Below are 17329 nucleotides of genomic sequence, written 5' to 3'. Positions count from 1 at the left end.
AACAATCATGATGCTTACAGCTGAACTTCTCAAGCATTTGCAGAGAGGCTTTCTATAAGTACTTCATTTTAATGCTGCCTGCACCAGCGTTCCACTGACACTGCCGGTGGAACCTCATTAACCTGCTTAAGTGCAACACATTTCTGAAAACAAACAAACAGAAAATAAATAGTAAGATAAAATCCCCGAGAATAGTCAGAGCCACAGTGAATCTGCTTATGAAACAAACAAGCATGGACTGAAGAGCTCTGTTAAGTCTTCCCCCAGGCAGCAGGGGTTCCAAACCAATAGACAGGGCACACTGGTGGTGTCCCCCAAACCCTGGGCAATTACAGCTGTTCCTCACAAGTGTTCTGCTTCAGAGGAGCATGTCGTTCTGCCATGAACTCTAAACTCATGAACAGGGAGAAGTGTGCACAGGAAAAGTTCTGAAATACAGAGGTGGCTGAGCTGCAAGAAGAGTGAGGGATGCTGCTACACAGAGGTGCTTCTTCTGTTCATTTAGGGTCTTAGCATCACAGTTCCAGGAGAGTCTAAGGTAATTAGTCTGCAGTGCATTTTAATCATTAAAACAGCACAATATATAGGCATCAGAACATTCACCTTCAAGAGTCATTAAATATGTGCTCCTTCAACACATTGTATGGGCGAAATAATCATGTTCCATAGTCAACCACCTGCTGATCTGCTTTCTTGCCAAGTCTTACGCAGTACTTTGTTAATTATAAAAGCCTATGTATCAGTGAGCACATTAACTTTATTTTCAGAAGTTACTAGTGACAAAGTACTTTTTAATATACTTAGTACAGTCTTAATTCTTTAATTTCCATATTTTTAATATCATTTTGTCCTCATATGTCTCTGTGTGAAAATAATTCTATTCTACATGAGTATTAAATCTCTCTTGTTGCATGTTTCAATTGTATTGAGTAAATATATATGTATATATAATATCTAGAACAATATTTTTTTTTTCTCTATAACTGTGACATGAAATGAAGAGCCAGGTCCTGATAACCTGAAACACTTCACATGTGTTTGGACATACTAGCAGACTCACATGATCTCATAGGAAAATTGTGTCCTATATTACATGCAGGGGAGTTAGGTACTCACCTGATTGTAATTGCTGCTTTTTTCCTTCGATAATTTCTTAATCTTTCAATTTCTCTTCTTTTCAAAGAAAAATATTCACCTTTTTTTTTTTTTTTTTTTTTACACACGAAGTGTCTATTTGAAATATGACAGGGTTATTAACAAAGCATTGGCTTCCATAAGAAAGAGTTTTTTAATCCATGAATGGGCACCCATCGGCAATTACCTACTATGATATATACTTACATCTCAGACTGATACAGAAACAATGTCAATGCCATTTAATGACAAAGGTGCTCTCGGCATGAAAAAGGATACAGCAGGAGAGATTAGTGTGAAACTCTGGGCTAAATGAGTTTATTGCTCCCGCCAGATTGCACTCAAGATTGTAAACAGTGAGCTATTTCCAAAATCAAACACTTGCTATTTTTATCTTTCAATCTGTCTTTAAAGATACAGATACACTGTTCCTTTCTCCACCTCAGGATCGCTTTTCAGCAAGTTAATTTGTCTGTGTCCAGACTGGGTAAAATTCAATACGAAATCAAAATACGCTTTTCTAGAAACAAAATTAAACATGAAAACTCCCTGCAGTCCTGGGCTAGAAAAGATAGATAACTTCACACCTCTGGGAAGCAGAAGAGTCTCAGGTTTTACCTGCCAGGACTTCTAATACGTGAGCTTTTTCAGGACAGACAACAATGACTCAGACCAGTGGCTTCTCTAAATTTTCTAGAGATTTTTAACAGCAAAACAGTTGTTCTTCTGTTCAGACAGATCATTTTATTCTCACTGCATAATATCTACTATATAGATGTTAGTGTTACTATTACATATTAGGCAAGTATCATTAGAAAAAACTTTTGTTTTTAATGAGGAAAGAAACATTCAACTCGAAGTAATTGTGAAAAACATTATCAAATTCGCTTCTTGATTTTGGAAAAAATTGGAATAGTTTCCTCTTGAAGTGTTGCCTTTATAACATCTATGAATGTACCCAAAGGTGGCAAGAATAAAATTAAAAATGTCAATTAAAGATTGGATTGAAAGCCTCCAGTGAGCTCAAGACAAATACAATATTTAAAAAGCTTCACAGATAACCCTTCCACAACACAGACGCAATGCCTTTTGCCAGCAGCATTAACACAGATTGCAGAGATTCTCAAGCAAAGTCTAGGGTTTCTCTGCCTGTGTTTCAGTGTGTAAAAAGAAAAACTAAGGCAACAGTAACGAAATGCTTTAAAGTCAATGTGAGAGTCTGATTCAAAAAAAAACCTAGGGAGAAATTTCATTCTGCTCAGGTAATAGGAACATAAAACGCATTTAACTGAACAAGAATGACCTTTATATTCTCAGTGTGACTGAACTATGAAGTACACTCAGACAGAAAGATGGAAAATTAGATGCTTTTTACTTTCTGCCAGCATCACCCTACCAAAGAGCTGCATGGTCTACAGGGCACACATGATGGAGCAATGCCAGCAACTGCCATCATGGGCCTGGGAGAGTACCAGGGAGCACTTACTGCATTGTGCCAGTGACCACAGAAGGACCAGGGAAGCAAACAGACAGGGCCCTGCTTTTGCAGGGGAGAATCCAGATCTCTGCCAACTCTGAAGATAAAAAATGCCATGAAATAGTATGTACCAAGATGATACTGATTTCTGCTGCATATCCTTCGATCCTCCCTGACCCCCAAGAACATGAACAAGAGATACAGGCAGCATGGATGGTAGCCATGATCTAAACTCTTTGCTGAGGACCAGCAGGAGCAAGCTGGAGACTCCTCTAGTTCACTTATGTAGGACTGAGTAAGGTGGGTGTCCTAGCTCCTCAGTTCACTGTTCTGGGGTCACCTGCAGAAAAAGGCATAAACCGTTTGGACTCTGAAACTCTCGTAAAACCTGTTTTTCTGCATCGCTCCTTTTTGCGTCCCACTGGAAGAAAAATATGGAATAAACTGTGTTTACAAAAGTAACCCCCTGTCTCCATGTCTGTTTCTGCAGCTGGATGCAGTCCTACACAGTCCAGACAATCCTATAAAGCTCATTAATTTCCTAGCAATAAAGCCATTCATAACAGATGTTCCAAGGTGCTTGGACACATAACAGAAAAAGGGGAAGGAAAATCAAAGAAATCACCTTATGCTTCTGAAAAGAATATTCCCAACCAACCCTGAATAATGAAGAACAGAAGGGAAAAAAAAAAGACAGGGCATTCCTACAAAAAGTATCTCTGTCACAGTGCCTCTGTCATCTATTCTCCCAGCCTGGGCATCTCAAACAACATACCTTGTCCTGGTCTGAGTCTAAAAGCGCTGGGTAATCTCTAAAAATCATCTACAGGACACAAAACTCATGAAAAATCCTTCCTTCTCTTACCCTCAGCTGTCCATGTTCCTCATGATACTCAGCTGTGAATACACCCTAGTAGCTGACAAGGCTTCCAGACATTTGTTTGCCTATTCATAAGTGATTCTATAATCCATTAAACATACTTTTTAAAGCTTTTTTGTTCAACTAGGCTGAACTAACGCTAATGTTGTCCTGACTGAAATCAAAGGTTTTCTACAAAATAAGAGTTAAAAGGCACAAAACATCTGTTCATCTTTACTTGGTCATATTTTTATTTGGAAATAGATGCTCCTAAAATGTTTTATCATAATATTCCCCAGATAGAATGACATAAACAAAATTAAATAAGTTTATTCCATTTTGTAACAATAAATGAACAACAATCAGCTAAGAGCCAAAGTCGACATCTTCTACTGTGACAAGTATGTTGCAATACTGGTTACTCACAGATCTTTGTTTGGATTACATCTGAGGACATGGTGTCCAATTAAATGCCCAACTGTTATAATGAGCTTGAACATATTTTTGAATGTTGTAATAATGTATTAGCCTACAAAACTGACTGCAAGGTATGGGTAGCTTTCTCGTACTGTAGCTAGATTCTGAGATATTACAGTGATGCACATCTTTGTAATATACTAGATGAATACAAAATAGACCATGGCCTGAAAGATTTAACTGTTTACATTTGTGCTCAGCTGAGGTCATAGAAACAACTTTCCCATTTACTACTGTAAATTCAGCATTGTTTTGTAAGTAAAAATTGTTAAAACAAAAACCTCTAAATTGAAGAGGTAAATTTTTCTACAGATGTCCCAAAGCTGCTAAGAAAAGCCATCTTTATGCATCCACTGTTCTCCATTTGTCTTTGTAATATTTTTATCTCACAGACAAACTACCTGAAATTTTCACACTTATTAAGACATAAGCTTACCTTTTTTTAAATAAAAATGTTCAAATGTTCCTGAAAGTCTGGTTTTCTCTTCAATATACATAAATGAATGTATTCTGATATCAAAGCTTTTCTCTTCCATGCCTCAGAAACACCTCACTTGGCAAAAATCTATGACAAACAGTACCACAAGGTAGTTAAAATACTTCACCTTTGTACACTGCTTTCATCAGTGGAATCCAAAGCTCTTTAGGCAGAACAAAAAGTATGCCTAGACTGATTCTACAGTTGGAGGAACCACAGCAGAGGCAGGTAGTGTGTCTAAGTCCACTGCAGGGAAACGTAGCTTCTCTGCTCCTGCCTTAGAGAAACATCTGAGTCTCAGGGCTGCAGCCTCCCTGCGATGTGCCTGAAGCCCACAGTCAGAGCTGATGGGATGTGCTGGCCCCCGTGCAGGGACCTACCCCTGGCTCTATAGCTCCCCTAAGATCTCTTTTCAGGCCTTCTCCCAATTTACCACTTACCAGCTCAGTCCCTTTCTCTTAACATGACTCAGCATGGATGGGGCTTCCTCTGGCTGGGAAAGGTGAACCTTAATCAGGGAGCACTGCAGTTCTCAGCTTTTGCAGTCTAAGGTAAAATGCAGTCTAATGTCACAAAACGTAATAGTCAAGGTCTGACCTAGCTAGAAAAGTGATGTCCTCGCAAAGTACATCTTGTGCTAGGGCAATGGGAACCTAGGATCTCCGGTTTCCCACCAGTCCAGCCAATACCAGTCAGAAGACTGACATTAGTAGCCAGATGTCTTTCCATCAGGCTTCTTGTGCAGCCTGTCTTACCTGATTTTGGTGGTCTCAAGGGCCTGAACTAGAAACCACAGGTGAGCAAATGCAGGTGAAATGTATAACACTCTGCCTTCCTCTAAAATGCCACAAAGCATTTAAAGATTGCTTGCTATTTCTCAAAGAAAAAATAATAGAAATACAAATGTTCATAAGAATGAACATTCATCTTTTAACATAAAAAGATGGAATTTTTCTGCTGCAAGGAAAGGGCTGACATTTTCTTTTCTTAATGGATTACCCAAAGGCAACTGGGAGCAGGGTGGTAATGGTCAGTATCATTTGCTGTATTGAATGTTGCAAGGGATTTGTAAAGGCACCACATCTCTCTCTTTGCTTTACAGTAATGTCATTACTATTACCTAGATGCAATACTTCAAGCTACTGTCGTGAAAAAGCTGAAAATGCAGATAACGTGGGAAGACTTAAAGCTATGCCAGAATTAAGGTGTGTCAGCTGCCTTAATTGTGAATTTTTCTGTATCTGTCAATTTCCATTATACAGACTTAACATATAATTTTAATTATAGACTTTACTCTTATTGATGTTATTACTTCAGGTTTAGACAATTGTGCTGATGCAGTTAAAGGAAACGTGTAAAAATAGATATTGATTTCCCATAATGTTTTAGAACATTTTTTAGTAGGGAAGCAACTGAAAACCCTGCATTAGCAATAGAAAATGCTAACGCATTTGTTCATCAGGTGTGGATTTTTTAATTCTGTGTGACTGTACCCCAGGTTATAAAATGAATGTGAAAAAAATGTTGTCTCTTTAGATGTCCTTACTGCATAACAAAAGAAAAGTTGGCTAGAGGGCACTTAAGTATTAATTATATATTTTTGCACTCTTTATCCTTTAGGAAATTTAGCATTTTTAAGAAACCTGCTTTTTTTTAACTGCCAGACCTATAAATGTAATTTCATGATCCTTCTCATTTTTTAACTTCAGAGCTACAATGTTTCATCATCTTATATGTAGTGCCTACAGAAACTACATTTTCCTTCTTTGAATTCATTGGAATCCAAATTTCTCAGTAGGTAAAAGAAACACAGCAGTATTTATATCCCGTATAATGCTGATGCTGAACTCTGAAGAGCAGTGCTGCAATCTCTGTTCTTCAATACCAGTTTAGTGATACTCTGCAATGACTTATCAAAATAATTATTTTCTTTTTTTTCTATACTGCTTATTCTTTTCACCTGAAACTACACTGAAAAGGATTCACAGCCTATTTTTAGCAGTAAATAGAGTTGCTTACAATCTATCTACCACACAGCCTTTTAAAATAAACATTTAAAAAGAGGTTTTGAGTCAGAAAACAAAGCAGATTTTGTCATCATCCACCTAGGAGCATCCACAGGTTTACAAATGGTCATTCCGGTAAGTGGTCCAAAATGCAGGATTGTGGCACAGTAAATTGCAAACCTGATTGTAATATAAAAATATAAACGTAGTTGAATATGTTTACATCAAGTAGTTTAATACATTTAAATAATAGCAAATATGCATAGTAAACCTTTAGCCTGATTTGAATGAGCAATGCCCCTTTCTGTCAAACACATGAAGTGGAGGTTCACAGAAAACAGACACCCACAACTAACCCCAGTGCTGAACTGGAACTTAAAAGAAATTTACGTTTGACCACGAGCTTTGTCAGAGATTTTCCACAGGACTAAGGCAAGCAATGCTGTTTCTGGGACTCTGTGGAGGGAATGTAAATGTCACTGCTAAAGGTGCATGCTGAACCATCAAAGTCTGGTAGAGAGCAAGAGAGAAAAGAGATTTACATTTCCTTGAGGCAAAAAAGTAGCCCCTTGGTCAGTCAAAACCAGGTGACAGTAGGTGCTCTAACAAGAAGAATTTATGTCTCAAAGGAAGTGAAACAATACTCATTCTAATTTAAAAAATGAGCTAGACTCTCTCCTGGACAAGAACAGAGTACACTGCTTTTTGTCCAGACCCCCTCAGCGGATGGGTGCTCCTATGCAGAAGATTCCCTCTCTAGTTCTAATCAGAGGCATAAAGTATGCAGAAAAAAAGAAACCCTGACCAGAGACAGCTTTCTGATTTAAACTCAGTATGTACAGACTAAGCATGGGTTTTGTTTTATTTCCTGTCTTCAATAAATATTTGCAGCTATGCTGTCTGTTTCAGACACTGTGACTAAATCTCACAGTTGCACAAACAGGAACTCCAGGGGTTACGGAGCGTGTTTGCGTTTCCAATGCACAAGATAAATGGAGAACTGATGCTGTGGGACCAAGAGGAAGTATATTCCAGTCACAAGCAAGTCAGTTCTCTAGCCTACTCTGAAATACAGGGGTACGCACTTAGAACTGACATTTTCAGACTTAGAGAAAAATACTGTTTCATAAGCTATATACTTTTCATACTAGCATTTGTGTATGCAGACATTTGTCTGAGCACCAAAAAGGGATACAATCAGTTAATCAAGTCCTGTATCAGTATTAGTATGTGCTGCAGCCTGCATCGATATTATACAGGAAAGCTGATTATTAATTCTGCCAGACTCAAAACAGCCTTAGGGTTTAACAGTCGTACTTCTAACAAGTGACTGTGTGGCACCTGCAATATTTTGCAGCATGTTGTGTCCACTGCTACAGAACCAGCTGACAAAACTCCAACTCCATTAACTTTGCCCCAGGTTCCCAGGTGTCTTACCACCCCTTTGACCTCCTACCATGGGATGGAAGATGCAAAAATACTACCTATTTCAACAAATCTATTTCATAATGGCATAACCAAAACAGGTGATATGGAATGAGCTTTCACTGGTTAAAACGTTTGCAAGACCTATTTCAACTTTGGGCTAAAGTTTTCAGATGCTGAAAAATTTCTTTAGGAAAAAAGGTCAAGTTCCCTACTTTGATAACACAGGATTATGTTTACAGAACTAAAAAGTGGAACTATAGTTATGTCTTCTTTTAAGCACCTGCAAATCAGACTTTTTGTATTTGACATTTTTTCACAGTTGCAAAATTCAGAGGAACCCCATGAAAATCTAAGTATGAAGATCTGTTTCATACAGATAGCTTCCACTAATGCACAAATCTTCTGCAATGACATATTAAGCATTGCTCATTAATCCTAATTTGCCTTTCTAGAAATAGCACATCATTCATTTGTATTATGTACACTATGCAATGTAATGTTATGTACACTCACACAAATTGAAAGAGTAGAAATACACACTATCAGCTAAACCACCATATCCACTGTATTTAGTAGTAGCTTTGGAAAAACTGAATTTTAAATCATTTGCTATTTGGAAAAGTAACCATGGAAAATACTATATTGAGAAATATATCTTTACTAGAAATACACTGGATGGAGAAACGGTGTTAACAACCAGTGAAACTTTGGACAAAATAACAGTTTCATAGCAAAATTCCTGTGGAGCTATATCAGATATATAATGAACCCAAGTTCTCATTAATAAAAAAAGCCAAAGGGTGTGTAGGTTCCACAATAGAACACATAAAAATACTATTTCATGGTAAGTGCATAAAAAGCTAGTAAGCTAGTAGGTTGGTGGGGGGAGCAGGGAGTATTGTAATTGAAAAATGTTTTAATTTTTCCAAATATATGTTTTCTCTACTCAAGTTTGTTTTTTCCTTTGTTTTTAAATGAATTAACAATTTAATCATAAAAATAACGTACAGAAATATTCATTACTATTCTTCATCTACCACATTTATGTCTCCTTATTTAGAGAAAGTTAACTATTTAACTAGCTGCCATATTCATTCAGTACCACTAGAAGGTGCTCCTCCGTTGAAAGATAATTATTTCTGTCTGAATTGCTTCTCAAAGCTAATTTTCCTCTGATAACTGTGGTACTGGCCAATTGTTTACACAGCCTGTAATTGCAAAAACCACCCCTGTTATACAACAGCAGGACCTCATATGCCATAACCATTACCACAGCATGAGAATAACAGATCTGTTATCACTCATTTTCTTGATAAATCCAAATCCCAGCTGAGCAGGACTCCAGTTAGTTTTGCTGGAATGTGAGGCACGGAAATCATGGTGGAGCTGATGCATTGAAAAGAGCCACAGTTTCTGAAAGGTTAGGAATCACAGAATCACAGAATCACAGAATCATTTAGGTTGGAGAAGACCTTTAAGATCATTGACTCCAACCGTAAACCTAACACTGCCAAATCCGCCAAACCCATTCCTGGAGTAACTTAGGGCAGAATGCATCCCTAGAGAGACATTTGCACGCTTGTCTGAAGTCTGAAGGCAGAAGGAGAGTCCAACATAAAAAACCCCCTGTAAGATAGCTATAAAAACATAAGCATATGATCTACACCAGTTCCACACCAACACTATCGGGACATCAAAGTCCATCTGGAAATCCAAGGATCAATAATTCATATTTCATACACAACCTTATATGAGCCTCAGCCAAGTTAAGATTTAGTTTTTTATCCAGAAAGGCATTCTGATAACTTCTGGGTACACACAGACTGCCTCTATAAGTTCTTTGCATATACAGTAAGAACCTTAACTGAGAACTGAAATAATTGCAATTTTTTGAATAAAAACTTCAGCCTGCACAACATCTGAAGAGTTTTAAGTTTGTGTCATCTGGGATTGGGTAAGATTTTGGTAAGAAATGGGAAAGAAAATGGGAAATGAGGATGGACTGACCAGCTAAGGCGAGATCTGACTTTTTAGCTCTAAACTTTGGACAAAGTCTAAAAGTGACCACTCAGGAATGCAACGTCTGGGCATACTTTGAGAGCCTGGATTTCATGCTCGAGATAACAGTCACTAGAAAGGACATTTTCACTGAGAGAGGGTAAAGGAAGAAAGTCACCATGCAGCTCAAACAGTTTAAACCATTAAAAACTAAGGTCAGCCCCCAGCGAGAAGCTTCCTGCTGGTAAGGAGACACGCATGTGGCCTTTCACAAATTTCAGTATCACAAGGGAAGCAAGCACAGTATAATCCTTCCCTGAAGCACTTTGCAGAGACTATTGCAAGAGGCAAGCTAACTAAGCTTAGAGGCTACTCAAATAGAGTTTGATTCACCAAACATGTCTGAATGATCAAAATTGAAATAATCAAAGGAGAAAGGTGCTGGTGAACTGTTCGGGAGGAAAGCCTTTTCTACCTACCTCTATATGTTAATATGGCAAAAGGCTGTTCCCTGGGAAGTCTGATGCTACTACAGAAAAGCATTCCACCTCTAAAGGTGCATCTGTCCAACTTTTAGATGAATGACAATTTATATAGTTCAGGATCTAAGAGAAAAAGAAATAATAAAGACATATCAGTGATTCAAGTCCAGAATGCTTTATGTGTAGCATGGCAGTGCACAGCATCTTCATCTTCAAATAGCCAAAAAAGAGCTCTCTATCTTGAGACACTAGTGTCTTAACAAGGAACAGACACAGAAAACAGTACATGGCACTTGTTTCCTTGAAGGTATGGAGCACTTTCTCAGTTTTGCTGCTGAACATTTCCAGCTCTTTCAGAGGAAGATCCTTTCCCTCTCAGAGTAAGGAATTCAAACCTCTTCAACAGAGTCAAAAATGTCTTTGCTCATTTTGTAGTTGCATTTATTTTAGGAATATCTTGTTAGACTACATTCAGTACATCCTATGTGTGTTGAAAAATAATAATGAATTTTGTCTTGAGGCATTTACAATGACTCAAATTACAAAAATACCCAGTGAGACTTCTTGAGAAGTCTAGTTATAAAGGAGTTCAATTTCAAATAATATGAATTATTCAGTCAGAAATGAATAGTGCCTTTCATAGTGCCAAAGACACCTAAGTGACACTGACATACTTAGGAATACACATGCTTTTCCTTCTCTGGGGAAGCAGTTTTTGAAGGACTTCACCTTTCCATAACACATCACACCAAGGGAACGGCTAGAACAGGCTTAACTTGCTTCCCTCAACAAGACAAAATAGTGTAAGATGGCTTTATGGCATGTCTCTTGAGGAATGAGGTATGTAACTATAAAAATGAAAAAGAGGGATTGAATATATACTTACATTGAATGTACCTCAATGTAAGTAATGTGCAAATTCCTATGGGGAATTTCTACGGGGAAGAACTTGTACAGTATCAGCGGAAACAGAAGAAGTAAAAATTTATGAATGACCACCAGAGGACACAATACCAAATAAGAGTTTTGCAGCACATGTATGACAAAACCATAACATTTAAGACAAAAAGGATTTTGACTCTCCAGAGTTCATGGGTATTGGTAAAGCGCTGAGGGTAAGACTTTTTCAGGTACGTTGTTGGCCAACCCTGCACAGGCAGCAGTGCTGCAGTGTAGCCCCTTTGACTCTGAAGAGACCACTGATGCCTTCACTCATTCTGGTAGGTACCACTAGCATGGTGATCAGAAACACAGTCTCAAGAGAAGTTTGCTTTTTTATCTGCAGCCTAAGAGATGGAAATCTGTAGATATCCCCAAGAGAGTAGTACTCGTGTTTTACTCTTTGAATTTAGATAGGTCATACAGAAGTGACCTCTAATTTAGATAAAAATTGATCCACCTTTGGCTGCCACAGAGAGGAGGCGCATGAGATATAAGCATGGGCCCAAACCACTTCAAAATTGTCTAAGCTGGTATGCATCAAGAAGAACATCAAGCAAAGTGGAAGGTATGAAGAAAACTATTTGCAAAGACTTTATATTTTCATTTGCTATAAGGAAGTGATACAAAATTGAATGCTGTGCTAAGCCCTGAATTCCCCAGGTCAGGAGCTTCACATAAAATACTAGTTTTCAGTTTCTCCTTCACCTTCTATACCTCCAGCACATTACACTGTTAAGAATGAATTAAGATCCATATTTTTGTCACTTATATCTATGACCAGAGATTAGCAAGAGCACTAGGATATTTCTGGGTTTTTAATTAAAGCTGGGATCTCTCAATTTTTAGGCCTTGTTCCCTTTTTCTCAAGTAATCTAAAATTAAATATTGTTGCTGCAGTGACTCTCTAGGAACATTTTCCTCAATCCTGCCTCATCTCTTCATGCCCTCCCTGCCATAATTCTCATTTTCATTATTTGTTTAGCATGTCTGACTTTAGCTGAATCTTGTACAGATTTAGTTTCTTCTTTGATTTCATATTAAATGAAAGTGTGCTTCTTAGTAGACACACACTGCATCAGTCCCAGAAATAGAAAACATTATTTAGCATGTGCATAAGTGAGCCAAAGCCTTAAGCAGCTGTCCACTTTGAAAGATCATATCCCAGTGTTGCAGATGAAAGATGAATTCAAGGCATTTTAAAAGACAGGAGGACCTCGACAGAAGAATCTACCTCTTTTCAACTAACAGTTTGTTTTTAAACATTTTATTTTTTCTGGGCTTCAGGCAAATGGCCAAACCCAACAAATTTCCCAGTATCTTAACAGAAGTAGGAGGATGAAGGAGTCAGTAAATTTGGGGGTTTATGAGTACATGTGAAAATTTGAGAAGGATTTGCCTCTTAGTAACAGGTAGGCAGGAACAAAGACTACTGCTAACTACTACCTTTATAATTTGTCTTCAGAAGGCATCTAAAAATAGACATATTTTTGTTTGAATTCTGAACAAAATGTTGGGGGCTGGGAAACTATTCTGAGAGTTATTGGTACAGTCTTTCCTATTCCTATACCTTTATCTCAGCATCCACAATGGGCTACTGTCAGATACTGAGTCAGCAGCATCACCGGTTTAACACATAAAGTTTGCAATATTTTAACGTCTTGTAAGTCATAATCACATCTAAATCAGGTACTTCGCTATAACTTATTCAATGGTCAATTTGAATATGCCAAAGGCACTAATCTTTTTATCATTCCAGGTGATTATTTGATAGATGCATCTACCAATGCAGATAAGGCAATGTGCAAAACATGGTTGTAGCTTGTAATTTTTAACTTGTGTCTTAATGAATTATTTTTCTGCCTTTTTATTTGGATATATAATGTAAGAAATCTTAAAATTCCTGCTTTGCTGAGCTTAAGGGAGGACACCACCTTAAGCATGTTAAATGTTTTGGATATTTATATCAAATAGGAAAACACTCAGTGTTTTTCTAATTACCAGTTATCATTACAATACCATCATAACCATCATTAAATTACCATCACCATTTTTACTGGAAAATTTCAGGAGAGTCTTGCTCCCAAACACCTATGTAGTCATCTGCTCCTAGGCTGCGCTGCAGAGACTAGGCTGCTGCCTAAGTGAAAGTCAGTTCTAATGACACCTTCATAATGGCACCAAGGAACCATAAGGTGCTGGTGCTTGGGCAATAACAAGTGAGGGCTATTTGTGGATTAAAAGTTTAAAGCATTCCTAAAAGGTAGGTATGTGATACATGGTGAAACTGACCCTGCTTAGGACTAAAATGCAGCTGTCTCTGGAGTGAAACATGATAGATGGGTAAGAACATCTCACCTTACTTAGAAAACAAAGGAAAGTATAATGCTTTATCTGAACCAAGCTTTGAGAAAATTTGGATGAAAAGTCCTTTGTTTGTAAAAGCTTCACATCATCATTGCTTCTTACAATGACTTACTCAACACTTACTGTTCATGTCTCAGTTCACCTTGCCCTGAGGCTCTGCTGCTACCTCTACCCAGATACCCAGTCTGCCCCTGGGAGACTCCTTTCCCACCTGGAGGCACCTGGGAGAGTGTGAATCCTCAAAGCAGAAAAGTCTGTGCTGTTCCTGCCATCCCCTGGGAGGGGCTACCCAGTGGGGAACAGGGAACTGCCCCTTCTGATGAAAAGAGAGGAAGAAGAAAGCAGAAAACTCTTGTTTTCCAGCATCTGAAATGAGGTGATATGCCTCGTCTGCCTCAGGAATCACATTTAGAAATGTTGTGCTACTGTCTCATAGGGCACAATTACTGATCCCTCCTCCTCAAAAGTCACTCTGGTTACGGAGTACATTTACAATTATTTTTTTTTACGTTTGCCATATGCAAAATATCTATAAGAAATGTATAAACCACACTTATTACTTACTAAATAGTTCTTAAATCCTGAGAATCTATTCAAAGTTTTTTAAAGCCCAGAATGTTGGGGGTTTTCTTTCATCTTGGAATTTTTTTTAAGAAATAAAATATATAACTTTATAAGACTGACATACAGTCTGACTTGGAGTCACAGCAGAATCACACAAAAAGAAATGTTGCCTGGTACATTAAGGACCTTCATGCCGCTCTGACAGCCTAAGGGGACCTTTGAAAGGACACAGCACAACCAAGGAGATCATGTTCTCCTTGAGGCTCTCCATCGGGCACATGGTGAGGTGATGTTCCACACTAATATCCTCTCCATCTCTTCGCTGTGTGGAATAAGGATAGAAGAAATTGGCCCCTGCACTAGGTTGCACCTGCACTATGCCCATCAGGCTGCTTCTGCTAGGAATAAGCTCACTTCTATTTCTGGAAATCGGGGAACAGAGACATACTATTCCTGTAAGTGGCAGGCATCATTCCAAACTCACTCCCAGTCTCAAATGGAAAGAAAAATCTGAAAGTCACGTCAAAAAGATCAAAACACAGAGTTGACACATCAATACGAAGTAGCAATGAACTTATTTTTAGTTTTCAGTCACTGGATGCTAAATATTCTCTCGAGCCTTCCCGATATGGATAATCTGACACATGCAGCTCTTCTCGCAGTCTCATGCTGCTGCTTGGGGAATGGGACATGGACCTCCAGTAGAATCAAAGCTTTCACTGAAGAGAGAATAATCTTTTTTGTAGCTACTGCCTGTACCTCTCCTGTTAAACTCTATAATTTACTACCCAGAGGTAATATGGTATGAGACCGATTCCACAACTAATGCTAAAACCAGAAAATGGCAGTCCTCTCATTGAGCCTGAAGAGAGGAAGCAATAATATGTTATGGCTCTTCTGAAAATACAAGAGTAAAAGAAGAAATTAGGAGGTCACTTGCATGCTTTTCATTTATATTTGAAAGGTCATTTGTGGTCTCCCTCATGAATGATGTAAAGTTTATTTTTAACTGACATCTTAATTACTGGCAATGTGCCAGAGCTGGAATCTGATGAGCCTGCACTCATTCAGTGGCTGGCTGTGAGCTTCTCCCTTTTTGTACTTTTTGTTGAGGATTCTGGCTCTCAGAAATGCTTGCTCACAGTCATTTGTGTGTTATTATTAGCAAACTGTTAGATTGGCCCCTTGGCACACATTCTGTAGGACCAAAATAATCTTATTGTATTGCTTCAACATTTTACTGGAAACAAAAGAGGTGAATTGACTGTGAAGCAATCACAGTAGACCTTGAATGCCTTCAGCAGCATTAACTTGATCATTGTTATTGAAAATCATACTGAACAGGCTCTTGAACACAGTAATTTTTTACCAGCTATCACATTAGTTGCTTTCTATTAGGCTGAAGTCATCAATGGAAAAGAAAAGGCAGGAACAAAGTTGCTGGGTATTAAGTGACACATCTTATTGTAATGTAAGATACAGAGCTGACAAGAGAAAAGAATATGCTCTATCAATCAGGTTAGAATTTTATGCAAGTATTGCCATACACCCATCACTTGTTCCTACAGATGGTGGCACAACTGTTCATATAACTACTATCAAACAAGAACAGGAAACAATCTGGCTGAAAAACAACCATGCAGAAATCTTATCACATCTCTTTTTTTTTTTTTTGCAAAACAGATTGCATTTGGTTCATTAGCTATTGCACAAGTACCACTATGAAAGTGATATGCCACAGCAATACTAGCAGCAATACCACAGCCCAGATTTTACACTAACATGACCCCTAATGTATCAGGATACTAATTAATCATATATGTACTATTGTACCAATTTATCCTATGTCTGTTAGGTGCCTAAGAGATGCACTTTTCTTATGTAATGCACACTTTAAGTGTATCGATACACACTTTAACTTTCAGCATAAAAGCAGACACTGAAGAGTCTGTTTATAATAGGTTTGCAATATCTTTTACAGCCTTCCAGATAAGATGTCTGACAAAAAGAGTAATGCTTTCAGAAAACAGGTCCTCAGTGGGTGTTTCATTTGAAACTGTCTATCAAGAAATTGCTCCCAGCATGGCACTCCTGTCCATTAAAAAATTTGCAACTTTAGTGGGTACCCACAGCTCACTGCAATTCCTATGATTGCTTTATTTATTCACTCCAGTGTCTATGAAGCTCAGATTATCATTTAATTCTAAACAAACTCCACACTGTGAACATTTGTAAGAGAGCAACCCATTAAATTCAACATTTATTCAACAGCTCTAATTGGCTTGCAGTATTATGATGATTCCCATTTTAAGAAATACAGCTTTAGTTCTATATATCTTGTTTTCCACAATCTATTATAACACATTAAGTATTTAGTTTCCATCCACACAATTTAGAAGGGAATTCAAAAATATGAATCTAGGTACACGCATTGGCAATTGAATCACTGTAATCATGGGCTTTTAATCAGATTTGAATACATCTTTATAATCACTTAGAATCAGAAAAATGGGCAGGTAGACAAATGCACATTTTGTAGAATGTCTTTAAAAACTGATGTATCTAATATGCAGCATAAGCTAATGATTATTACACATGGAAAACAGTCAAATCGAAGATGCTGGACAGAAAAAATTAAGATACTATTTTTCCAAGTATACTGCCAATTTATCCAAGCTGCTAAAAGTCTATTCAAATGAAAGATGATTTAAATTTACATGATAGATCATATTTATATATACACTGATGGAAAATGCACAGCCTGAACTCGGAATTTGGGCCTGAGGTTGGAGTACAGAACTGCAACTGTGCGTACACTGAGAAGGTGCCAATTAAAACATACACTTTCTACACACCAAACACTGTATGTCCAGACAGTGCCCCAGAGCAATATGAAAAATGTGCAAGAGCTTATTCAGGAATTTCTTTTAAGTCAGGATTTAAGATTTGAATGCATTTTCTGAATGCATAGTGCTATCAAATGGGGTCAGTTTGTAAGCTCTTTCTGCTTTTAATAAAGCAGAAAATAAATCAAGAAATGTCTTAAGTAAGTGCAAAGAATTTACCACTTTTCCCTGCCTCGAGTAACTTTCTCCTGCAGAACAAAATATAACAGGGGTA

General features: G+C 37.8%; 1 protein-coding gene across 2 annotated transcripts in view; it reads right to left on the bottom strand.

The window, feature by feature from the left end:
• The window catches only part of TMEM117 (transmembrane protein 117), a 228339-nt gene that overhangs the window by 204478 nt on the left and 6532 nt on the right, over positions 1–17329 (bottom strand). The window lies entirely within an intron of this gene.

The sequence above is a fragment of the Strix uralensis genome, chromosome 5 (assembly GCF_047716275.1).
Source record: "Strix uralensis isolate ZFMK-TIS-50842 chromosome 5, bStrUra1, whole genome shotgun sequence".
NCBI lineage: Eukaryota > Metazoa > Chordata > Aves > Strigiformes > Strigidae > Strix > Strix uralensis.
The sequence above is the reverse complement of the archived record's forward strand: the minus strand, read 5'-3'. Positions and strand labels throughout refer to the sequence as shown.